The sequence below is a fragment of the Phalacrocorax carbo genome, chromosome 17 (assembly GCF_963921805.1).
Source record: "Phalacrocorax carbo chromosome 17, bPhaCar2.1, whole genome shotgun sequence".
Classification (NCBI taxonomy): domain Eukaryota; kingdom Metazoa; phylum Chordata; class Aves; order Suliformes; family Phalacrocoracidae; genus Phalacrocorax; species Phalacrocorax carbo.
In genome coordinates, this window is record NC_087529.1 from 5,880,538 (window position 1) to 5,905,345 (window position 24,808).

General features: G+C 50.2%; 1 long non-coding RNA gene across 1 annotated transcript; it reads left to right on the top strand.

The window, feature by feature from the left end:
- Positions 1–2,730: 2,730 nt before the first annotated feature.
- Positions 2,731–24,547, top strand: LOC135316140 (uncharacterized). The gene is made up of 3 exons (XR_010375579.1): positions 2,731–3,035; positions 15,555–15,623; positions 24,403–24,547. It is a non-coding gene; the product is annotated as an uncharacterized LOC135316140 (long non-coding RNA).
- The last annotated feature ends 261 nt before the right edge of the window (positions 24,548–24,808 follow it).

The window sequence follows — 24,808 nt, forward strand, 5'->3', positions numbered from 1 at the left end:
TAAACATATTAATACGCTCTTCCTGTTCCATCATTTGCTTGAATTCAGAATAGGATAAAGCGTTACAAGACCAGGTAATTTGGACCTTTACAGTTTTTTAGTGGCTCTTAATGAACGTGGTTGCCTCAGAAGCGTGAGAGATGCAATGTTACAGCTGTTTGCCGAAGGGAAGGTTCAGTGCTGTTACAGCAATAGTCACGGAAACTTTGGCATAGAACAACGTGAAAAAATAACAGTTAATCTTACCAGGATTTGGAGCTTCCTGTGCCTGCAGACTCCAGGGCCTAGCTTGATTTTTATTAAAGACTTTGGCTTTTGGCTATATGAAAAACAATTACTTGTTTATTTGTGGTTTTTTTCCTTTTTTGTTTGTGTTTTCCTGACAGGTGTGAATCACGTCAAACAAATCTCTCCTTGTCTGCCTCTCACCTACAGCGACAAGGTGGGGATTCCCTTTTGGTTTCATACCTACCTCCCAGACACATTCTCTGCAACATGATTTTGCGACGCTGCTGCTGCGTGTGATGCAAGGAAACCCTCCTACAGATTTGTGTTGTATGGCAGTAAAATGTAGGATTTAAAAATGCCCATGGTTTGTTTTTGTGTGGCTCGATTCACTTCCTGGTAGCAGTGTAATTACAGTAGAATTACTCAGTTATCCTTGGAAGGTCAAACTTTATTCCTAATTCTGCTCTGTAATGCTAGAGCAGTGCAAGATTTTATTACAAAGAGCAAAGCCCTCTGTCTTAGCAGGGCTGCGGCTGTAAGCTCTGGAGGATCTCTTTCCAGAGCTGGTCTTGGTGGCACGTACACCTGCCTAAGCAAGGTTCATCCATGTGGAGCAGGAATTCCGGCCTGACTCAGTAAATCCATACATAGCAGCCCCTTCCAGAGGTGAATATAATGGATGCAGCCACCTCCAGAATCCAAGTTTTGGAACCACTGTGCTGGGTTAAGGGTAGGAGAAATGCTGATGTAAACAAGAATTGCATTAAAATGGGGTTCAGCCTGAAACAGCACTGGAGAGGAGACAAGAACCGAGAGTAAATCGTAGCAAGCCCTTCGCATGTCTGCAGCCAGGCTTTGGAGGGGGGTTTCCCTCAATCGCAGCAGTCTTCCGTTTGGCTGAGGACCAAGGCGAGCTGCCCTCCTTAGGAAATCCCTGGCAGCTGGGATGCAAATCTCCCTCCTTGTGTGTGGTTTTCTCAATTGGGCCAAATGATTATCACCAGCCCAGGGGAAGAGAGACAAATAGCTCCGTGTCTCCCACACCGCAGCTTCGTGCTTTTGCCTTTTGCGGATTTTTTCAGAGGTAAAAGTTTTATTTTGAGCCTCCTGTTTTGCATTTTTAACTGTTGACGATGCTCTTAGCTTGCCAAAAATTGCAAATGGAAGTACTTTAAAAGGAGAAGTGCTATGAAGTTGGATGCAATAACATGAGATATTTCTCACTAACTTCATTCACAGCTTGGTGGTCTCCTGTTTGTTGTCACTTCTCTAAAAAATTGCCAACATTACTTAAAGAGCTTTTTTCTCTATCATCTGCTGCAACTAGCTTCATCCTTGCATCTTTACTGAGCTTGGCAGTGTCTTTCTTCAGTCATCTGAAGTACATTAAGCAGTAACATATTAAATTGAGAACACAGACTAGAGCAGCAGCCTTGCAGTGTGCCCTGAGCGAGTTCCTGTGCAAAGCAGACAAGAAGAAAGGTGGAATAAATTTCCTCTTATATTTTGTGTTGGAGAAAGTCCCTGGGGCAGGTGCCCAGACAGAGCACACCCAGCTGGACCAGCTGTTCTGCAATGGGCTTGGCTGGGGAGTGGCGGGATTTATCCTCATGTGCAGCTGTGGCCTGAGGGGTGGGAGTAAGAGACCCCTCATGGCTTTTTTCTTCCCCTTCTACATCTGAAATGACGGTGACTTCCCAGCTTCTTAATGATTAGTTTTCTTGATCACACGCGAGATGTTTATTGCAACTTGCCTTCCGCTCATAGCCCAAACCTGGCATGCCCGGTAAGCCAAACTGTGACTTAGGGAGTGCGGAGGAACTTGGATTTGTGCAGCAGCGGTGTAACCAGGCTGCCAGATGGCGCGTAGTTGTGCTCCACGCTTTGCCAAACTCCTCTACAAAGCGGTGGTGTGCTTGCAGTTGTGCGCTTCATCGGCACGTGAGCACGCTGTTATTCTGAAGCAGGTAAGTGGCCAAATTAGTGGGAAAACCTGGAAACACATAAAGGAGCGTACACTTCTAGGGGGCAGTGGAAGAGGGTGGGAGCCCTCACATGGAGTAAATTGGGAAATTATTTCTTGGAAGCTCGCAGGGCAGAGCCAGCCACTGGGGCGCGGGCAGGTTGTTGGCTGGCTGCGGCGGCGGGGATGCTTCCAGCCGAGTGGCTCTGGATGGGGAAGCAGGTAGAAATGTTCTCCTGCGCTGCGGGCTCGCTACGGCTGGTGGGTAACAGGGAACCTATTGGATAAAGGATGTGAACTTAAGTATTTGGTGTAATTAGGAGAAAACACAATTAAGACCAGAGTTCTGTGTTTGTTTGATGGATGCATTTACTGGGCTGGGATTGAAATGCCAATCACCGCGACCTTAGAGTAACTCAACTACTTTAATTAAAAGGTTTGAGCAAGAGCCTGGGGTGAGCTATTTATTATTTATCAAGCATTTACCCTCCAGCTGCCCGCAAAAGGTCAGCAGCTTCGCGGGAGGAGGGTTTGCTGGGGAGCCGGGCTGGGAGCTCGGCGGGACGGCTCAGCCCTCCCTCGGCCCGCCCGTGGGGGTCCCCCCGCTGCATGGGCCGTGGCGGGGATCCCCGCTAGGTGGGAGCCGCGCTCCGCCGCCGGCCCCGCGGGTGGGAGGGCTCCCCCGAGCCCCCTTCCACAGCTGGTCCTGCCGCACGTACTGGGAGGAAGGGGCGAGCGGTGACGGGGACCCTCCCGTGTCGCGGCGGGGGTGTTTGCTCCCACCCCGCACCGCCTGGCTGCCGCGGGTAGCTGGTACCAAGCAGCACGGAAAAGGTGTGCGGTGGTAAGTCAGCCTTGCCTTTCTCCTGCCGGCCGATGCTGGCGTGGGGAGAAGTCTGAGCTTTCATCAAAAATATTTGAAAAGAAATCTTAGTTTCCCCTGAGAGCAAGCGGGATGCGCCGCCTGGGTGGGGGGGCGGGGTGTACAAGATGCACCAAGGGAATTGGGGTGGGGGGAGAGCCCCAGAGTATGGTGAAACCCAGCGCTGGCCTTTGGTCATACCCGCTGTTTGCCCGCTGCCTGTGCTGGGGAAGGCAAAGGCTGCTCCTCGGGTTTCTAGGCAAAGGACACGGATATGACCTTGTCGCTTGCCCTTGGCCTTCCTGGGGCAGCTCGTGCAGCAGAATATTTTCCTAATGCCTGGGTAAACCCGTCCTCTGCCATTGTTACACTTGTTAATGACTGGAGTGAAGCTTTCGCTGCCTCGCAATCCTATACCCCGTTATGGAGCAGCCATATGACCTTTTCTGGACGAAATTGCTGACCTCCTTCCTCCTGCAAGATGAGTGGTGTGTGTAGCAGTTCCTCTCTCTGATTGCCAGGCTATTTTTAAGTGACAATAAATGCCAAAGTATCGGTTACAAGGTTTCTCACTCCTTGAGGGATCAAAAAGACGAGACAATCGCAGGCAGTGGGTAACCCCTTCTACAGCTCTGAAAGCCAGGCTGAAGGTTTTCCAAGGTCAATTCCTGAAATTGTGGGCCTTGCCTGAAAATTTTAGGATGAAGAACTCTGCCTGCTCTCCAGTGGGTCCCATCACAGGATCTAGAAGTCTCAATTGCAAAGTCTGCTGCTTTTGTGATTAGCCCACTTGTGCACCGATGCCCAGGTTAGCTTGCCCCAGGAGCTTTAGCAATATAACTGGCAAAGCAGATGTGCAGCAGCCACAGTGTTTGTCCAAAGTGCTGGGAGGGGAAACCCCTGCCCTCTGCCCATTTGGAAATTCAGGGGAGCTGTCACTCAGGGCTGCTTCTGACCCTGGACAACAGCATCTTGTGTAGTGGCGTGTCGCAAACAGGTCCCGTGCTGGTAAATCACTAAAGAGGCAGCAAATGATGCAGGTATATTGGTACAATGAATGATGGAAAGAAGGTTCCAAGGGTTGCCATAGCATTACTCAGACTGGTGCTTTACCAAAGTGTGTCAGTACTTGTATGCAGGATGTGACCCACTGGAGTGAAAACCAGTTCAGGGCTCTAGGACCGGGCCCTGAGCTTGGGCACTGTTTTAATCTGAAGGCAGCTGCCCCCCACAGCGATGCATGACCCCTTCAGCAGGTCACCCACCCAGCAGAGCTGGGCATATGTTACTGTGCCGTAACACATCTCTGGCCACACTGTTGGTCATGTGCAGGCAGATTATCTGCTCTTGAGGGCAGGGCAACTTGGGATTTAATAGGATCAGGTCTTATGTCGGGAGCAGCCAAAATAATTCATCAGCTTTGCTGGAAAACCAGGTGATCTGATGTTGCCAGTGCCAGGCTTCATGGAGGCAGGTAATAAAGCATTTAATGTTTTAAAAATGTGGCTCTGAGTAAGACATTAAGATGCTGACATTGCCACAGTGTAGTGTTCTTCTGTGATTTACCTCTGCCCACCCTTGCCTACACATGCATTTGGTCTTCAGATCTGCCCCATTTTGGGCTTTGGAATATTCCAGAAATCTGTATCTCTAAGCATCTTGGCTTGAATTTATTGTGGTTTTATACTTGCCTTATACAACGCCTGATAAAAGATGTGCTGAGATCTCTCAAAGAGTACGATGGCCTCTGTAACCCAGGGACGAGGCAGTCTCGTTGCTTGGCACTTGAATCAAGGCAATAGTCATCTTTGCGTCACCTGAATTTAGAAAGCTTTTGTCTGAGTAACTTGCCGGCTCCCCTAAAGGAGCAGGGCTTGGTGGGCTTGATGCTGCTTTCCCGGGGAGCAGCCTGCCGTGATGGGGCTCTGGCGCTGCAGTTTGTAGGGCTGTTGGGGCGGTTGGGTGGACACACTGGGCGTTTTACACCCATTTGTCATGAAAACGTATGTGGTGTTGGAGCAAGGCCCTGCCTGCTCAGGGAGCGCTGCGGGTTGCAGCGTATTGAATTTCCACATTCGTGAATTCATGAATTTCCACATGGGAGAGGGGATGGCGCACAGGTGGCTTCCGCTTTTGGGGGCGGGGGGGGATTTGCAAAACCTCGGCAGCATCGGTTCCTGCTCTCTGCCTAGTTTTGTTTTTAAATGAATGCTTTTTTAACAGCGGGGATTGGTGCTCTCTTTAGTGTTTTGCTTCTGTCAGCACCAGAAATGCCCGTGTAATAATAATTCCTGGCCCAGCACTTGTAGGATGAGCAAGATGAAGGACAATAACCCTGGGCAGGACAGGAGGGAGGAACAGCACGAGGGTCAGAGCATCCCTATGAGAAAAGCAGGTCGACCTCAGTGGTGGCTCTGGGTGCAGATGCTGGCTGTTGTTTTACCAGGAAAAATTAAGTACTTGCAGGACCTGACCTACTCTTTGTTCAGTTTTTGATCAGTTGATGCAAACTACCAACAGTTTGGCTAACAGGCTTGCTTGTGGCCGGGTCAGCTGGAAGGGCTGAGCCCCAGAGGGACCCTGGCTGTGGGGCAAGCTGTTGGGCGAGGCGGATACATTTTTATTTTAATTAACTTTTTAATAATCATTCAAGGAAGGGCAGTCTGTATCGTGTCCCCATGGCTCAGTCTGGGCTGTAAGGGGGCTCCTCAGGAGTGTAAGGACTTTGCTGGCCGAGCACGATGTAAGTGTTGGCACATCCATGAGAAACCCCCATGGCCCTGTCCTGGCAAGCTCTTGCCCCGGTGCTGGCAACGGGGCTGGTCCCTTGGGGACAGTCACTCACTTGCCTGCTCCCCCAGGCTGGGGATTTGAAATCTTCCTGGGACATGGCAGTGATTCAGGATGTCCCCCACTGCTTTGAAACCTGGAGCATCAGAGATGCTGGGGAGGGTCCCCCAGGAGCCCTGGCGGCTCAGCTGTCCTTGGCTCTGTCTGTCTCCCTGTGCTGCTGCTGCCTGTATGCATATTGCAAGCTCATTCTGATGTGCGCTAATGCTATTATCCTCCAGAAATTGAAATCAAGTCTGAACCTATAATGTTTCACTGGGAGGGAATTGGGGTTATATATTCCTGTGTACAGCAGCATTCTATTTCAGTCATAGCATTTAATTATGATTGGTGTGTTAGTGCCCACCAGAGCATAACAAATTGTCATTATGTTATTCTGCTGAGTCTAATTTAATTGGCAAGTTGTCACAAAAGCAATTATCCATCATTTATTTTGTTGCCATAACCACATCTTGGAGAGCACCTGCTGTCTGAAGTGGAAAGGCTCTGCAGTCTCTTGGTCCTGGATTTCTTCCACTTGCCTGACACAAAGACACCATTTCCTCCTCTTATTTAAAAATATGTTCCTCATTTCCCACTGCGGGCTCGTACATGAGGCTGGAAATGCCGGAGGAAATGCACTGCGCAGGTAGCAACCCGTTTGAGCATCCCAGGGCTGGTGCGAGTCACGGAGGATTGTTCCCTCCGGAGATGTCGGAGCCAGCCTGGCACGGTGGCTGTGCGTTGTGGTTAGATCAGGAAGCTGTGGACCCCGTCTGCCTCCTCACTTCTGGAAGGTCAGGATGAAATAAGGAGGGAAAAGGAAGTCTGAAGATGAGACATTCTCCGCCTGCAGTAAATAAAACACTCAGCATCTTGCAAATTGGTTTGGTGAAAAAAAGAGGGGGGAAAAAAGCCCCCAAACTGCTGATGGATTGTTTTGGTGTCTAAATATACAAAGGTGGGTAGGAGTGTGCACAGAGATGTTCAGAGGAGCAGAAGGGACACGTGCCCCGGACCCCAAGCCCAGCTGGCCCCTCATTCTGGAGCTGCTCAGTCCAGATGCAGCTGAGATGAAGAACAAACATCTGATATCTGGCATCTGTGTTGGCCTTCACCAAACTGCTCCCCACCGGCGGATTTGCTCCCGCTGGCAGCACCGCTGGCTGGCGTGGCACGGGTCAGCCTGTGCCGGCTGCGGCACAGCAGCCAGCCGGGTCAGCCGGGTGCCGAAACCCTCCTCTGCTCCCCACCTGCTGTTCCCCAGGTCCGAGAGCCGCTGCAAACCATCACCCAAGCTACTGCCATGCAAGCCGGGGTGCTTCTCAATAAGCAAGTTTCAGATAAGGTATCTGGGTTGCCACAAAGATTAGGAGGCTGGCGAGGGAAGATTAGTGGTTTCTTATAATCTAGCAGGCAAAGCAATATCAGACTTCCTGAGACCAGCCCAAAACTGCAGATTTTCCCTTTCCTGAGATGGTGTGCGGCTGTGACCTATTAACTTCTTAGATTTTGGAGACAGCATCCCAAAATCCTGCATGGCTAACGCATGAACTTGAAGCCTGTGACTCACTGTGATGAATGTATAAATAAATGAAAATCTGTTTTGATGTCTGTATTTCTTTCAGTTCCTCCCCTCTCCACCCTGTCTGTAATCTCTTCCCCTCTGGTAGTTCTGATTAGCTGCTAATGAGGAAAGATGATTTTGTAGTTAAAACACAGAGAGAGTGTTTTGTTCCTGGTTCTGCTTTTTTTTTTTTCCCCTTCCATGCCTTGATTTCCCCATCTGTAAGCCAAGATACCGTTTATTTAGGATGGATGTTGTAAAGTTAAATTAATCAGTATTTGCAAAGCAATTTGCTTCAAAGGTAGGGTGCAGCAACTTGAAAAGGAAGGTTAAGCCTGAGGAAACATAACTTTTCTCTCCTGGTGTCCTGGCTGGGACTGAAGCCGAGCACCGGCTGTTTCTCATTTCCCAGCAATGACAACCTGCCGTTTGCCAAGCTCTTCACCTCACACTCACCAGGAGAAGGAGCTCTGGAGGTTCGTAAGGTGTCCGGCTGTCACTCCTGTGCCTCGCCGGCCACTTACCAGGTTTTCCTCCAGTGATGGAAGTTATAACCAAAAGCTGGGGCTTGTGGGGGATGCGCATCCCACCAGCCTGATCCCTGCTCGTGGGATGTTTATGCAACCCCCCGCACGCAAGGTTCGCTCTTGCTTAGGGCTGGAGCCAACCAAGGGGATAATCTGCAGCAATGCTGCATGAGCATCGTTGGGGGTAACGGGGGTAGGATGAGGCACAGCTGTTTGGGGGGGCTGTGGCTCCTGCAAAGGGCCATGTCCATCTATGGGGTGAGCAGGAAACCCTGGGGCAAAAGCCCTGGCTCAGGGCTGCTGCTCTGTAAGAGCAGGTTACAGCCCTCTCTGAGGGAATCTGCATAGCATGGGAGGGTAACAGCTCAAAGAAATGGTTTCCAAAGCATTGTGAGCATCTTTGGTGGTAAAAAGGCACGAGAATGTATGATTTGAGCTAAAATCTTGGTTTCTTCTTTCTTCCCCTTTCTGGGTTGCAGGGGGACACGAGAGCACCTGATAAAAGTCCCTGCACTGGTGCTGTGGGGACAGCCTTGTGCTTCTTCATTGCTTGTTCATGAAAGGTCAGGATGCGAAGGCGGGTGCTCTGTATTTTCTGGTCCTCTGTGGCAGCAGTTTTGAAGAGTTTGGGTCCGAGTCCGGTTTGCTCAGTTGCAAAGTGGACTGGGGGTGCAGTGGGGGCAGAGCCCAGCTGCTGCAGAGGGTAGCGTGTCATGGCAGGCCAGTTCCACTGCTGCTGAGCTAGAAAAATTTCATTATAGAAGATGCACTTTCGCCATCCCCAAATTGCACTTCCTTTTTATATCAGAAGAGCTTGTAATAATAATGGGTCAAGAATTGCCAGGTGCTGACTAGATGCTGCTTGGTGCGGCAGGGCTGACCTCAGAACAGGGGCCTGTGCTTTTACCAGATTATAAATGGTGTTTTGATGGTACCTCTTGTCCCACTACCCAAACACACTGTTGTTGTTGCCCAAGAGCACCAGGAGACCTTGGTAAATAAATAAGTGGAGCCTGTGAGAGGTTTCCCCTTTTCCCTGGGCTGGGTGTCAGTTTGGAGGGGGAACTGGGAATGCCCATCTGCTTGCTACAGGTGATGTGTGTGTGGGCACTTACTCGTCCTTTGCTGTGTCCTGAGGGCACCTGGGCAGAGGTCAGTGCCGCATCATTTTGCGAGGCAGAGGGAGAAAGAAAAGCCTTCCTCTTATACAGGTCTGGGGGAGGAAGTAATGCTAATTTGAATAAACTGATTTCTTTTTCCTGCTGTGTGACTCAGGCTGGAATTCCCCAGCCACCCTCTCTGGAAAACCACCAGCTCCCTGCATGCTGTGGATCCCTCCGCAACCCCTACACAACTTGCTGCAGGAGCCGAGCACCAAAAAGCTCTTGAGGCACCATCCTCGTGTTGCTGTGACAGTCGCTTGGCGACACCTGCATGCAGGAGGGCCGGTGACAGCACCTGGCTCTGTAAACAGCCACTTTGGCCTGGCCCAGCATGGCTCTTGGGGTGGCACCGCAGCGGTGCTCCAGCTGCTTCTGGTCAGCCAGTTCATTTGCAAGCACTTCAAATCTCTGGTGTTGGCTCAGCCTCAGCACCAAGTTCCCATTCCCCACATTTCTGTTCTCTCTTCCTGACTCTCTGTCGGGTCTGTATCCCTTCATGTTGTGCCTGTCATCATGCCAGCCATCTCCTGGACTCCAGCTGCCTGCCCCACGGATGGGCAAACTTGCTTGCATGCCGGCTTGGGTGCCGGCACAGCTGTTGTGCTGGCTGGATCCGCCACTGTGTGCTCAAATCTTCCATCCTGAGTTCCCTTCACTCATTCCTGGGACTCCTGCCAGCCGATGGTGCAGGTTTAAAGATGAGTACTCAAGGAGTTAATGGACATGATCAGATTCACTGGAATGCATGGCTGGGAGCTGTCAGAGTACTGCCCTGCTGAAGGAGAGCTGCAGTCTCGCATGAGCAGAACACTTCCTCTGGATGCGGTATCCTGGCAAATACAACTCCTCTTTACGTGCACACATGATGAGCAGCACCAAGAGGCACCAGGTTCAGCTGTGGACCAGCTTCAGCCTGACCTTGCTTGGAGGGCAGCAGGAGCCTGAAATGCAGCCCAAAGCACCAAGATTTTTTTTCCCTTGTGGCTTCACCACGTGAAGCAGGTGCTTCCAAGGTGCTCAGGCTGGAGCTCCTGCAGCTTGGGGAAAAAAAAAAAAAGGCAGCAAAACAGCAGCCCCTTTGCTCTTCCTTTTTTAGGAGTATTTAAATCATTTACATATTTACAGGTGTCTAGGATTTTTCTCCATTGGCAACACCTGTGAGCTCTGCAGCATGGGTCTCAGCCCATTTAACAGCTCCCTGGCAAGACCAGGAATGATTAGGTACGTGTCCTACTCACACTGTTGGCCTCTCCCTTCCCATAGCTGCTATCTGCAAAATGAAGCAAAGCAGGGTGTAAGGACAGGTGCACGTCAGGTCTGATGGCACGTGGGGTGAGAAGGTCTCTGACGGGACCGTTCTCTCTGGGTCACCGTTTTGGGTGTGGTGTGGTGGTCCCTGGGGGTCAGCAGAAGTTTTGGCTTGTGCAGGGATGTTCTCGGTGGTTGCCATGCAGTCCTGCGGTGCAGAGGTCTGTACGGCCAGAGCCACTGGTGCGGGCTGCCTGTCTGCTCAGTGCCGGGGTGGAGGAGCAGCCCTTGCGTGGCACCTCCCCGATGGCCGATCCCAGAGAGCTGGGATGGAGCATGTTTTTCAGGGCATGCTCCAGATGTAGGGTTGATAGAGGTCTTGCAGCCTTGAGCCATTCCCAAGTGGAATTAGATGAGCAGGTAAATGTGCCGTGTTCACCAGCTGGTGGTTCCTGGTTGTCAGCACTGCCTCGGCCAGGGCAGGTCCCGACTCGCCTGGACTCACTGGGAAAACTGCATCCTCTGAATCCCCACGTGTGTGCTGTGTGATCTCCTGGAGAAGCCCCACGCTCGAGGGCCAGAATTGTCCAGCCTCCCTCCCAGGGTCCCTTTACATTCTCAGAGCACTTTCAAGGAATTTTACTCTCGTTTACCTCTTGGTGCCACTTTTGCTTCTCCCACCAATATAGCCCTAACAGGAACGGGAGAAACAGAGCTCCCAGCAAAGCTTCCTCCTCCCCTTTCTTTATCTGCTGGTTTGTGACTTTTATTATTTCTATTCCCCTTTTGCCCTTTGGCTGGTGTCCAGAGGAGGACCACAAGGAGAGGGGTAACAGAGAGAGACAGCCATCCTGGGGCAAAGAAATGCTGTTTATTTCAAGTGAGGGCTCATAGCAGAGCCTGGGAGCTGGCTGGGGCAGGTGCTGGGCTCGTGGGGGTGGGAAAGGCGCTCGGTGCTGTGGCAATGCCAGCAGATATTTGTGCGACTGATTTATGGGTGAAATTCCTCCGGATAGAGGGGGGTATCACGAAGCTGCCGAGTGTGATAAATAACTCCCTGTAATGTATTATTTAGCAAATTATAATGAAAAGCAGAAAATATATGGAGGGGAGCAGACAAATACATTCCACAGTTGGCAAGTTATTGACTGTTTAGAGCCAGGAAGCGGATATTTAAGAGGGTTTGGGAATTTCCATGGCTTCCCCTACAGATAAATCACCCCTCTGCAGACATATTTATTGGGTGCCCTGCTGCTGCGTTTGATCCCGGGGGACAAAATCACTCCAAGAGCTGTAAGAGGCTAGTGAGCACGTCACTTCCAGGCTGCTGGTTTGAGTGTAGCCTGCCTAAAAGTGGCATTTGGCCACTGGCTGGTGTGTAAGGAGTTTTTGGTCCTGGTCCTGTATTCCCAAGGGTCCATGAGGGCTCTCTCAAGTCACCCCCAAAGCTAGTGCTTCTGGGCAGGTTGGGCAGAAGGGTGCCTTTATGGGAGACAGGAGCATTGAACAAAGTCTAGAGCAGGGGCTGGGATACAGACCTCTGTTGCTCTCAGCTTCTCTTTCATTGTGAGTACTAAAGGCTGTGCTTTGCATTGCCAGCAAGATTAGAGCGTTACTTTTCAAAAAGTGTTTTTCTTAGCAAAAGTGAGTATCAAGAAGCCCTTGCAGTTCTTTGGGCAAGCGAGGTGGGAGCCCTTTTGTTAGCCTTTTCCTGGAGTGGCTTCAGTGTGCTGCAGCCCCAGCTGGCATGAGACCAAATGCCCCTTCTTATGGAGTCCAAAGGCAGAGACCAACAAGTCAGAGAGACAGGAGCTTGGGGATTACAGCTCCCCACTTGGAGTCAGGGTGTTTCTTCTCTTATTAATTTTTAGTTAGTGTCAGTTGATTAGGACAAGGTCAGTTTTTCTCTCTGCATTTCTGCCATATTGGGGCTGGGAAGCCACTGGCAGACTGAAAGTGAAGCCCACTTGCCTCTTCCCACTGTGACAAACATCTCCCTGAAGGGCGTAGAAATCCCTGTACCACAAACAGTTTCTTTTTCTATAACCACAGTCGGGTTCCAGCATGCTTTTCGCAGACTCGCCCTCTGCAGTTCTGTAACTCCGTAAGAGGATGTGTGAGCACCCCTTTTTTTTTCATCCAGATAAAAGACCCGGTGCTATCACATGGGTTGCTGATGATCACAGTGGCACGGTGAGGATGGGACCCAGCTCCTTGTCTTGCTGTAACCAGCAAGGCGGGAGCTGGCACCACTGACGCTGTAACCCACTTCCCCAGGAAGGAAACCACCTAGGTCTCCTGGATCCTGGCAGTCGGGGTGGGTACGGTCCCAAACCAGCGTGTTTTGCGCTCGGAGTTGGGCAGGCAAGGTTTGCCTGCCTGCCTGATCACATTCATCAGTTTGCACCTCTCTGAAGCAGTTGGCTGGGCATACGTTTGTGTGTGAGAAAACAGAAGGTTTAATTCCTTTCACAGCTCACTGAGGTTTTGCTGGGCAGTTTGCTGGTTTGCCGCTCCCCACCCCAGCCTGGTCCAGCTCCTCTCCCCGTGGCGTGGGGTGCCCCACAGACAGAGCCCGAGCGGAGCCGGCTGGCCCCGGGCAGCGGTGGTGGCACCAGGGGGTGCTGCCTGATCGCGGCTCGGTGCTGCCGGTGCCAAAGTGGGAATAGTGAGAAGGTGACTTTATTTTACCTGTTTATTGGATTTTTTTATTATTATTTTTATTTGATGGCTCCCAACTCCTATCCCAGGGATGATGAAGATGCTATTATGAGGGGGTTTCCCACAGCAATGCAGGATGCTCTCTCTGCTCCTTGCTGTCGAGATATTTAAACTTCTGTGGTCTAGTGGGGGAAAATACGTCCTTGTGCTCATGACCTCAGCCTGCCAGCCCGGGGCCTCGGCAGGGCTGCTGGCTGGCGCTGACCTCTCTGCTGGGAGCAGCCCGGTTGGAGCCCCTCTGCTGAGGGCATCCCTGATGGCCCCAGTTGAGCTTTTCCTTGTGGCTGCTGCCCTGTGGGGCTGCAGGGACAGAGGTGATGCAGAACCCCTCTGGGCATCAGCAGGGAGGGGAAGGCTCACCGTGGAGTCCCTGGCACTGTGTCCTCCTTGGCTGAGCCCTTTACACGGAGTTGCCCATGGGACCTTCCAGGCCAGGGAGGGAGGCGAGGGCTGGGCAGAGGGAGCACAAAGGAGCCACATGTCTCAGGATTTTTATATACTCTCAAATGTCATCTGTGACGTGGAGGCTTCCGCACAGCTGTCCGTGCCGTGTGATGCTCTGTGCTGGCAGGGCTGCCACCCGGCACAGACGCAGAGCTGCCAGCCTGCGCCACTGGAGAAGCTGCTTTAACCCTTTCGCCCACGCAGGCAGCTCTGGTGCTGTGGGGCTGCTTTTCCAGGGCGTCCTGGCGTTCAGAGCTTGGACTCCCCTGAGCAAGCCAAAACCAGACCCTTTTGGTCTGCCCTGCATGCACAGCCATGGCACTGCTCTTGTCAGCCCTGGCTCCGGTTTATGTAGCCCCTCCCAGGGCCCAATCCAGTTCTCCCAAACCCAGGAAAGCTCTGGTGTTGTTTCTGGTCATGCCAATGAACAGTAAAATCAGGATGTGGTTGTGCAGGTTTATGAATCACTTGAAAACTGGGGCCAGTGTTTGCTTTCAGAATAATTGGGATGAGGAAAGAGGCATTGCAGCCATTCCCAAGCAGAGTGCAGGGAGGCTGGGGAGGCTGCAGGTGCCGGTGAGCAGCAGGAGGAGGAGGAGGACGATGTAGCTCGGCTTCTTTGGCCGTGCCTGGGTCAGGGACCAGCATCCCTTGGGTTGCAGCCCCGTGGAGCAGCTGCCCTTGCCCCCTCCATCCCTCAGGTCTGTGGGCAGCCCTGGGGCGCTTCCCCTCTGGCCGAGCAGGAGACACCTTCCTCCTTGGTAGGAGCCAGTGCCACGTTTGAGCGATGAACTTCCAGCTGGTGATGAGCATGGGGCTTCCAAGGTCTCCTTTTGGCGGGGGCACCACCTGATCAGCAGATTGCCACAGCTGCTTTATTGGCAGCACAGATAATGTAGGTGCTTTCAGTTGTATAAAGGAGAAGAAGATAAGGGGCTTGGAGAGAACTTGACTGGTTGACTAAGATAAATTTACTGTACTACAGGAAATCGAAATGTGAAATAAAGATCTCAAACAACTGAAATATTTAAAAAGATACAGAAGTTGGGTGTGCGTGAGAGCCATTCTGAGCGAGCCGTCTCCCACCGGGACCATCCCTTATCAATCCATCACCCAGCCCGGCTGAATTTTATAAAAGATAATAGGGTGGAGGGAGAATTGAAATAGAAACTATCCATTACAGGAGGCTGAATGACAGGTTCTCTGTGCAAAATAAGATCATAATTAACAGGAGAGAGACAGAAAGTTTTCAACTTTCTGCTGCTGTTTGTTTCCCTTTCTGGCTCTGCAGGGCAGGGTGGGCACATGAGGGGGTCCTGGGGCGCTCGGGGCATGGTCAGGGGCAGACCCCCAGCATCCACCAGCACCCACCAGTTTTCAGGTATTAGCAAGCGGTGTTGGAAGGAAACCAAACCTACCCAACATTAATACCTTCATCAAATATCTGCAATATCTAAGAAATATCTAAGAAAGAAGTGCCTTTGCATGTGTATGAATTCCCCCCGGTGAGCTGGAGAAGGCAGAGGTGCTCCTGCCGCTGCACGTCGCAGTCTGGATTTCACACTGGGCTCACCATGAGATGTTTGCAACCTCTTTTTTACAGCATCTCCTTTTTTTTTTTCTGCCTCACAGTCCCACTCTGTCCATGTGGCTTCCACAGCCTGGGAAACCCCTGGGAGTTTGCTGAAAGGAAATCCAGGCTGTCCTGTGTCACCTCCTGGGAGGGAAGAAAAGTTTGGTGTCCAGGCAGAGATCCAGTTTGCCTTTATGTGCCTGCGGTGTCCTTCCCGCCATGGGTCCAGTGGCATTTTTGTTCCCTATTTTGGGAATGTCTCCTTAGTGCTGCAGCTGCTTCTCAAAGTACTTGGTGTGTAGCTTTATGACGGGCCCTCTAAAATAGCAGCTTTTAAAAAATGTATGTGCTTTTGCAATTTCTTGGTATAAACCAGGTTACTTGGTCTCCATCTTCTGCTGCTAACGGCTTTTTCTTTTCTCAACACAGGACCTGCAAAAGTACAGCCAAGATTGTCAGCCAGCCCCGCTCTGTGGGACATCTGGAGTGACTGGAAAAGTAAGTTGCATCTTCCTAATGTCATATCAAACTTCACCTCCTTTTTTGCTGCACTGTAACACCCCCTTGTTATTCCTCATTCAAGTAAATGATGAAATCCTCATGAACATCAGCAGGAGCCAGGTTATGTTCTCCATCTTTAAAATGTCCTTCGAAATATAAACGCCCGAGTGAAAACATTTCAGAATGTTTTTTCTTCTGGCTCATTTAATTTCGAAGCAGCGTTAGGAGCACTGCTACTACTATTAAACCCAGTATTTAGGAATGTGAAATTGCAATACAAGTAAAGGAGTTTGTGAAGCACTTTGAGTTGCAATGAGAACAGATTGGGTGGATTTAAATGCAGGGAAACTGTGCTCATACATGGGAAGCCTGACAGGGAGATCATCTAGAAAGGCTAATGAAACTCCTGAGTGAAAGGAATAGCAAACCACAGGCTTGTGATGCTGGGAAGGAAATAATCCTAATTTGCTTGTGTTTAGTAGCCCGAGACATATAATTAATTACATGAATAGGGACATTTGAAAAAAAAATATATAATGCCTATTTTGAAACCATCCTTCTCTGCATGTACTGCACATAATGTTAACCCTACAGCTGGAGGCTGTGATCGGGCTCCTGAATCTGCTGCTGATTTAATTCAGTAATCCAGAGCAAACTCAATGCTCCATCTTCCGGAGGTCTGCCTCCCCTGTTGAAACACAGGAGTTTGGAGGGCTTCAGGCAGGTTAGCTAGAGAAGGCTGGGTCAGTCCGTGAGTTTAAAATAGAGCAGTCATTGGGGTACCAGCCTGTCTAATGATATAAGGGGTATTGTGTGAATACAAACCTGACCATCTGCCTGTCACTGAGAGAGAGTCCAATAGGTCATCATGCAAAACACTCAAATTGGTTCATTTCTGAGATGAGACAACCTAAAAATGCCCAAGGTAGAGGAAATGGATACATCATTATTTCTTGTTATCTTCACTGCAATCACCCTGTGTGCTGGACTGTGGTTTAGGACTGGAGTATCAGTACAAATGCACGGGGGGAACTGGAGCCTTTCAAGCCGTGCTGTTTTGCTGCCCGGTAGCCTTCAGACTTCGGAAATTAGGCAAATAGAGCTAGCGTGCTGATCCAACACATTAATTGTGTGGTAACCTTCGCATAACCTCTAGAAAATCTTTGGATGTGTGAATCCAAAGCCCAGAGCATGTGCACTTCTGGGATATGCAGCAGCATCACTTGGGGTTAGGTCCTTGGCCCGGGGGAGGCTCAGGGGTCCTTCCCAAGCTGGGCTTTGTGTTACGCCTAAGTGAGTGCTTCCCCATAATGGTTCAGTTTGCTTCTGCTTCCCTCGCAGAGCCAGGGGCTGGGCAGGGTGGCCTCGGGATCTACCGCAGATCACACCTAACTTGGGTGTGAGCTTTTTGGCTTGTAGAGCGCTAAGGGGAGTTGGCAAAACCGGGGCTGCCAGCGCTTGCACGCCCCCAGAACATCGGTGCGGCAGGAGCCTCGCGCCTGCACATCACCCCCTCTGGTTGATGATGCCCCACGATGGTGGCTGGCTCCGTCCCGCCTCTGCAGCAGACAGCCTTTGGGAGGAATGCAGCCCACCGCCCGCGCCCCTCCATCGTGCTGGAAGCAATCAAAGTGCCGTGCTGCCGCCAGATTGCCTTGTCCGTTCAAATGATCTTTAACTCCGTTTTTCCCCGAGCAATCAGAAGCACTTTCTCTTCGTCCAGGTGGTCTTTTCCCATTTTTCTCTTTCCAGTCCCAGGACCCGGGGCAGTCACATCTCATCACGCCTTTTCTCAAGCCATTTGTATGTTCTCCTTTTTCTGTTGCCATCAATTTAGTCGCAGCCTCCCCTCCCTGCTCTGCTCCCTCCTTTGCTAACCACAGCTTATTTGGGAATGAAACTCGGCCTTCAGAGCCTCCAGCAGATGCAAATGCAAATCCCCTGCCCCTGCAGCTGGGCTTTCCAAGCCTGTGCCCATCAGCTTTTCATGCAGACAGGAGGGTGGCTGCCCTAATATTCTGGGGAGAGGGTCAATCCATTTAAAAACTTTCCCCGACTTTCCCCTAGAGAGATTGTTACAGAGCAGATACAAATGTGAATTTTCAGGACTGACCTATTGGCTGCTGAGGAACTGAAGTTTGAAAACGTGCGGTAACACTTCTTTCCCAGATGTTGAATTACTACTCTTATTACTATTATTATTATTATTATCATCATCATCATCATCATTACAATAACAGGCAGCATCCTTTTGTCATCTGGGCTTTGACCTTTCTGATTCACCATGTTCTGTGCCTGCACATTCCCTCCTGCTCTCCTCTAAGCAAGGTGTCCCTGGTCACCCACCGTGTGCTGAAGGTCTTCTCTGCCCTGGAGGGTCCGTCCTGGTGCTCCCCGGAGGCACACCCCTCCCCAGGGGAAGGCAGCCCAGAACCCTCCTGCTCCTAGCCCTTCCCATGGGCTGTCCTGCTTTGAAGTGCTGAGGTCCATGCTAAGTAAAACAACAGTCTTTTTTGTCTTTAGCTTGCCCAGGCTTCAACCTGGACTAGAGATCAGTCAGCAGTAGATTGCAAAACACAAGATCATCTGTGCTGTGTACCAATAAAAAAGAAAAATATAAAGATATGGAAATAAAAGATCACTTAATAAGAAGTCCATCCTGTCTCCAGTGCACCAAGCACCAACTCAGCAAAACACTTTAACTGTGTGATTAAATATAAGCTCTCTCTTAAGTCCATCACTGTTCATCAAAGCAGTTTAGCAAGTGCTGAAGTACTTTGCTGAATGAGGGTTTTGCTATCTTTCTGTTTTTCCTTGGGCAGAAGAATTAAACTCGCATTGGTATCACCTATTAATAAGGCAGCAAGTAGCCGAGGCAGTACTCGTGCAGTGCAACAGAGCTCATCATTTTTCTATATATGAGCAATTAAGCTGCACCAGGAGGCCTATGTCTTTATATCATCACCTAATGACAGTGCAAAAGTATTCAGGGGAAGGAGAGGGGGAAAAAAAAATCACATCCATATTTAATTGGCAAAGTTATCACCTTCACTTCAGAGCCCTAACTTACAGTCCTTCTGGCCAATTTCCAAGTCAGATCTATTTCCCCAGACTGGAAAGTGAGTAAAGTGTCCTTATATTATACCTCTGCAACAAAATACCATTTGAAAGCTCATGAACATGCTCCCAACTGCAGTAAGGAACAGTCTCTTTTCTTTGCAGCAAATGAAGATATCTTTGAGATGTTAAATTCCTTTCATTTTTTTTAAAGGAAATTATTTGTGGTGTTATTATTATTATCTAGCCCCACACTTGCCTGTCAGATTAAATTTTTTATTGCACTAAAACAAAAAGCCATCTGGAGCTCCTCGCATCCTGCTGTCGGTACCAGAGAGTGGCAGCGCATCCCTTCTCTACGCCAGTGTTTTGATTCCTCCCAAGGTATTTTTTTTAAAATAAATTCTCTGGTCCCTTGTTTTCATCCACGTGTCCCCTAGGTCTCCCTAGCTCTTGATTGTGCTCTTTGGGGCTCAGCATCTTTACACCCTGTCCCTTGGCTGTGTGTTTCTCAGGGTGGCAGCGTAGCTGGAAAGCAAAGAGCAATAGGAACTGTCTGCTTTCATTAGGCGTGTGGGGAAATCCATCGCTGTTCCAGGGGACTGTATCTGTTCAGCCAAATACCTCATTTACCAGCTTCTTCATTTTGTTTTGCAAGCCCCAAGGTCCTCCTGTCAGTTTGCAATACTCTGCTCGGGCCCGGGGGTTGAACTGGAGCTATTTATCTTTTTCTCCCCTTCTCTCCTCCCTCTTCAGGAGGAGCTGAGCCCTGGCTAGTGATGGAGGTGGCTGGACCCTCAGATATCATAAAGCACCTCGGCACTCCCCAGCGGCTTTTAAATGTGTCAGCCGTGTCTGATGGCTCCTTTCAAGGACTGTCCCTGCGGCCGGGGCAGAGGAGAGCTCTGGCACCCACAGGCAGTGACGGTGAGGGACCCGAAACCGCAGAGGGAGAGCAGGTCTGGGCCCTGTCACTGACACTGGGAACGACTGCAGGAAAAACCACACCAGGAAAGAGTTGGCCTGACCACCCGGCCCTTCTTGGCTTGAACACCCAACCCTTCTTGGCTTCGCAGTGCCCCCTCGCAGGGGATATAGCTTTACCATGTTCTGAAGAGACAAAGAAAGAAGAAAAGAGAGAAAAAGGAGAGGCGAAATATCGATAACTTCCATCTCCTCAAGCTGAGTAACTAGCCTTTGACACTTCTCTGCCACTTCAGCTTCACAAAGCCCCGGCTCTCTGAAGATTAATTGATGTAGGTCACTCAACCTATTTTCAAATACCTTTCAGTTACCGTTTAAAGCCTTCTGATTTATTTTTTTTGATAAAGTCACCAACGCTTTTTATGGATTCTCAAGTGATTGTCCAGCTTGACAAATTGGATTCTTAAAGCTGGTTCTTTAAAGAAAAGGATGTGGTTTGACAAGACAAGAAACAGCTCATCTTTGAGACAGGGGGATAAATAAAAAAGGAAAAATCCCATTCTTCGAGTCTGGTGTTACTCAATGGGTGTCTCACTCGTCACTGATAATCTTATCTGTCTGTGATGGGGAGGGACCGGCACAAAGGGGCCCCGACCGGGCTGGAGGGCTGATACGCCTCTGATTAATAGGACTGTCCGGCAGGCGCAGAGCCGCGGGGAAGGTGATTAATGCCATTTGATATGAACTCCGATCCCCTCCCCTTGCCGACACCGCGCTGGGGCGCCTCCTGCCGCTGGTGATGGATTGATTCCTGCCTCCCGGTCCACGGGCATGGTGCAGCTGGCAGGGTGGTGGTAGCTGGGTTGTCACCCTGACTTGTGTTGAGGTTTGTAAGGTCATGTCGCTCCCCAGTGCGGCAGTTGATATTTCTGATAGAGTTTTTATTGTCTGTGCTCAAACCCTGCTTTCCACTGAAGTCTAGGTACCCATCGTGTCATCCCAGGCTTTGCAGACAGCAAAACCACATTCACATCTAGCATAGGGATGGGGCAGAGTAGCTATGGAGCCTGAACAATGCGTTTGTGAGCTTTATGAACCCAAACAGGGACGCTCCTGTAAGATCTCCTCCATACCTGCTGGCAATCAATGCAAATATCTTTTTGGATGTGCCTGAATAAAACCCACGCATGGAAATGTAGCCAAGGTAGTTGCACCTCCAAGAACAGTTGTACTAAAGCAAGGACTGCTGGGAGAGGAGCTGTGTGAAAGACCTGTATGCAGGCACTTATCTGTCCTCTGAAGGTCAGACCCTCTGAGATGTGCTCAGGTGAGGCACGTCGGAAAATCAGTACTGCTGGGCGCTCCGTGATGACCTGGCTGCTGTGATGTGCTGTGATGTGCTCCGCCTGAAGGTCAAGCTCTGAGCAACCTGATGCTGCCAGCTCAGGCTGGTCCTGAGGAGATGCTCAGCTCTGGCCGTGCAGAGCAGCCATGCAGACGGGTCCTGCAGGGCCACTGTGGGCTGCAGCGGCAGGGCTGCATGGTGTCACGCTGCTGGAGGTTTGTCTCAGGCTGCAGGGAGAAGGAGAGAGGTGAGGAGGTGGGACCTCTGTGCATTGCAGCCTAGGGCTGCAGTCAGGCCAGGAGCCAGAGCATTTGGTCTTTCCAGGCTAGGCAAAGTATAACTTTTTTCTGTTTAAGTAATATTTTAATTGTAGGCTTTTGCTTTTCATTTTTTAATTGACTACCCTGACTTTGAAAATTTCACACCTAGCAGTTACTCTGAGTAGTGGAAATGCATCACAACTCCTACCTGTTCTCTGTATTGAATGACTCCAGGTGATACTTTATATCTTATTATGATTATTTATTATGATGTCCAGTTTAGTTCTGTAGCAGAGGGAGATCATTAACCTCTCCTGCAGTAAAGAGAACTCTCCGTGTTGTTTTCAAAGCCATTAAAGCTTTGAAAACTCCTCTGTTTTTTTTTTTTTTTAACTAAAAAACCTACAGGGCTGCAGAATAAAATGCTGACACAGGTCGGCTAATGCAGGAGGAGCACAAACCCTCCCGCTGTGTCTCAGTGAATTGCAAACGGAGCTCCAGAGTAAGGAAGAAGTTATTTGCTTGTTAGAAAACACACTTGTGGTGCTTGGGACCCAGGTGCATGCAGCTAGTGGTGGTGCTGAGAGAAGAGGAGGTGGCTTTGGTCTCAGGAGGGGCGGGAGATGCCACCTAGGGCCTCCAAAGAGACGTGTCCCAGGCTGTGTGTGGGCAGAGGGAGGTGGGGTACAGGCTCCATGTGCCCCTCTGTGGGGGTCAGCAGCTGTTTGGTCTGGTCCATGTGGATGAAAGCAAATTCCCTTGCTCCTGCAAGAAAGCCTATAAAAGCCCCACAGTCTATAGCTGTCTCGGGGTGCTATTTTTAGCCACACTGGTTTTGGGTGCTTTTTCACGCGGGTTTATGTGGCACTGTGCCTGCCTTGGTGAGAGCAGGAGTGTCTTTTACAGATTGCTGCTTTCAGCAGCTGCATATGGCCACCTAATGCCATCTGCAGACGATGCTTGTGGTTGCTGGGCCTGCACGGAGTGGGAATGGGGAGAACCTCTGAGTTTCCCGTGGCTGGATGAGGTTTCAGCTCAGATATGGCTAATTGCTGGACACACAGTTCAGCCCACTGGGAGGTTTAATTAGTTATAGGGGGAATTTATCTAGGGACAGATGGAAGCAGATGCTGTGTCTCCCACCCAGGCAGGCAGCTCCTGGAGATGTGTATCCACTCTGGAGACTGTGTTTTGCTCAGGACCAAAAGGTGACTGAAATCCTGTCTGCGGTAAGAGGGGTGCTCGTGTCCTACAAAGTCACCTTGCCTCCCAGGCCATGTCATGTTCCTTCATGACCAAAAAATCCTGAGATAAGATGTTCCCCATCTCCATATAACCACAGGCTACTTTAACATGATGGCTGATCATAATAAAGCCTTTGTAGATGTCCCCATTTTTTTGGAAGCATATCGTGCTGACCATATGGCTGGGGAATACGGAGTCTACATTCATGATGGGAAGCTAATGAATTGGTAACTTTATCTGGCCTGTCTGTGCCTCTCAAAAATAAGAAAATGCTGTTCATTAAGCTCTTGTTAAAGTGCCATCATAAAGAGAAAAGCATCTCTGTAGAAAAAAAATGCTGCAGTTCCTTGTTATTCTCTTCCCACGTCTTCCCGATGAAAATTGCTCTGTTTGAAAGCCAGGAGATGATTTTTCCTAATGGCTGTAACTACACTGCTCATGTTCTGGCTGCACAGACTTGCTCCTATGGCTGCAATACATCTCAGGGGAGGTGAGTATTTGCTTTTCTACTAAGCAAACACTGTGACTTGAGGGAATACTGAGAATTAGGTGCAGTTTTCACAAGGCCACCTCCCACAAGCTGCTGTGGCTCCATGTACCTGTTTGCAGCACCTCCATCTCCATGTCCTGGGGAGCTCTATCCCATGTCAGATGCTGCCTGAGAATGAGTCTTTGTCGCACATGGAAATATTATTAATGCCATTTAAAAGATGGAGGTGTTGAGGCCCAAAAGGAGTTGAAGGATGTGCCTACCTGGGAACAGAGCCCCGGTCTCCAGATACACACATGGGGCCGTAAGCACCAGAGCAGAGCATCCATCACCCCAAGGTTAAGTGGGCAGGGACCCCTTGGCAGTCTGAGCCTGGTATAAGCAGATGAATTGTAATTATGGAATATTAATATTATTCAGAAGGCATCTGTAACTCTTCTGACAGATCGTGTGGTGTAACCTTGCTGCCTGAGCAGAAATCCCCACTAGCTCCTGACTCATCACAGGAGCTTTCAGCCTCCCATGTCACCCCGGTAAGCTGGATGGAGATGCTTGGACCTACGAAACATGAATTGCTGTAAGCAGCGATCTGCTGAGCTGCCAGCTGAGCCACTCCTGGGGGGTGCTGTGCCTGGGTGAATGCTGGTGTGCAGACCCCATCTTTTCCTGGGCTATGAGGAGGTTTCACCCTGTGTTACCCACCGTAACACCGAGGTAGGGCAGCAGAGCTGGTCTGCTCAGGCCACTCGTTTTCCACTCCCTGTCAAGCTGCTGCTCTCTCTGGTGCCACAGAGAAGATGAAGCTCGCAGGCGGCAGTCCTCACACCAGCCTCCAACACCAGTGGACTTTTGCTTGTGGAAATTGTGCTCGAGGTAGGGAGAGCAGCGTGCATCCCACTGCGGGCAGCGAGCACTCAGCTGCCCCAGAGGCATCCTGCATGCTTCAATTAAAATGCAGGAGCATGTTTGGGGTTGATGCACTACATTAATCTGAGTTTGTAAAGATGTCATGCTGAGCAATGTGGAAGCTGAGTTACCCCTTACCATTTCCCCAAAAGCCTTTAAGCCCTGGGTGCTGGAGGAGCATCAGAGGTCTGGGGCAGGCTGGGGCGGTACACGCTGGTGTGGAGGCTTATGGAGGGAAAGAACAAGAGTTTGAGGCTGGAAAGGAAACTAGGCCAGGAAATGCAGCAGATAGTTTGCAAAAGGATGATCCAAGCAGCTTTGATATGGATATGTTCCCCTGCAAAGACACTGTGCCGGAGAAGCTCTTTATCAGTGTCAGGCGATGACAAACGACAGCGGGGGAAAGTCACGGGGCTGCAGTGCGTTGTTGCAGCTGCAGCACCTTGGAAATGATACAGGTATCGCCGCTGCTCTGTGCCTCGGGGTCCCGCTTCAGCCTTAATTAATCATGGAGAAAATGGATTGTCTTTTCTTCTGTTCTTTTTATAGCACGATAAATGAAGGAGGGAAGGTGAGGAAGAGGAAAATTGCATGTGGGCACATTTGGGGAAGATCATACCCCATCCCTGCTTGTATACAAAGACGTTACCTCCTGGCTGGCAAAAGTCATTAGGAAACACAGGACCTGCCCCTGTGTCAGGTAGGGAGTGGGGGGGAGGAAGAGGAGGGGAGGCAGCAACAGTCAAACAGGCCCTGAGAGCTGGGACCTTTTCTGCAGGGTGCTGCTGGAGGCCAAGGATGGCACAAACTAGCAGGGATGATTAAACAAGAAATAAAAAAAAAGGGGAAAAATCAAGCCAGAGTTTCTTACCATTACCTCCAGTCGTCTTTTTTTTTTAAGAGTTCCCTTGAAGCCTTGTCTATATAAATGTTGAATTATATGGTTCTTTGACTC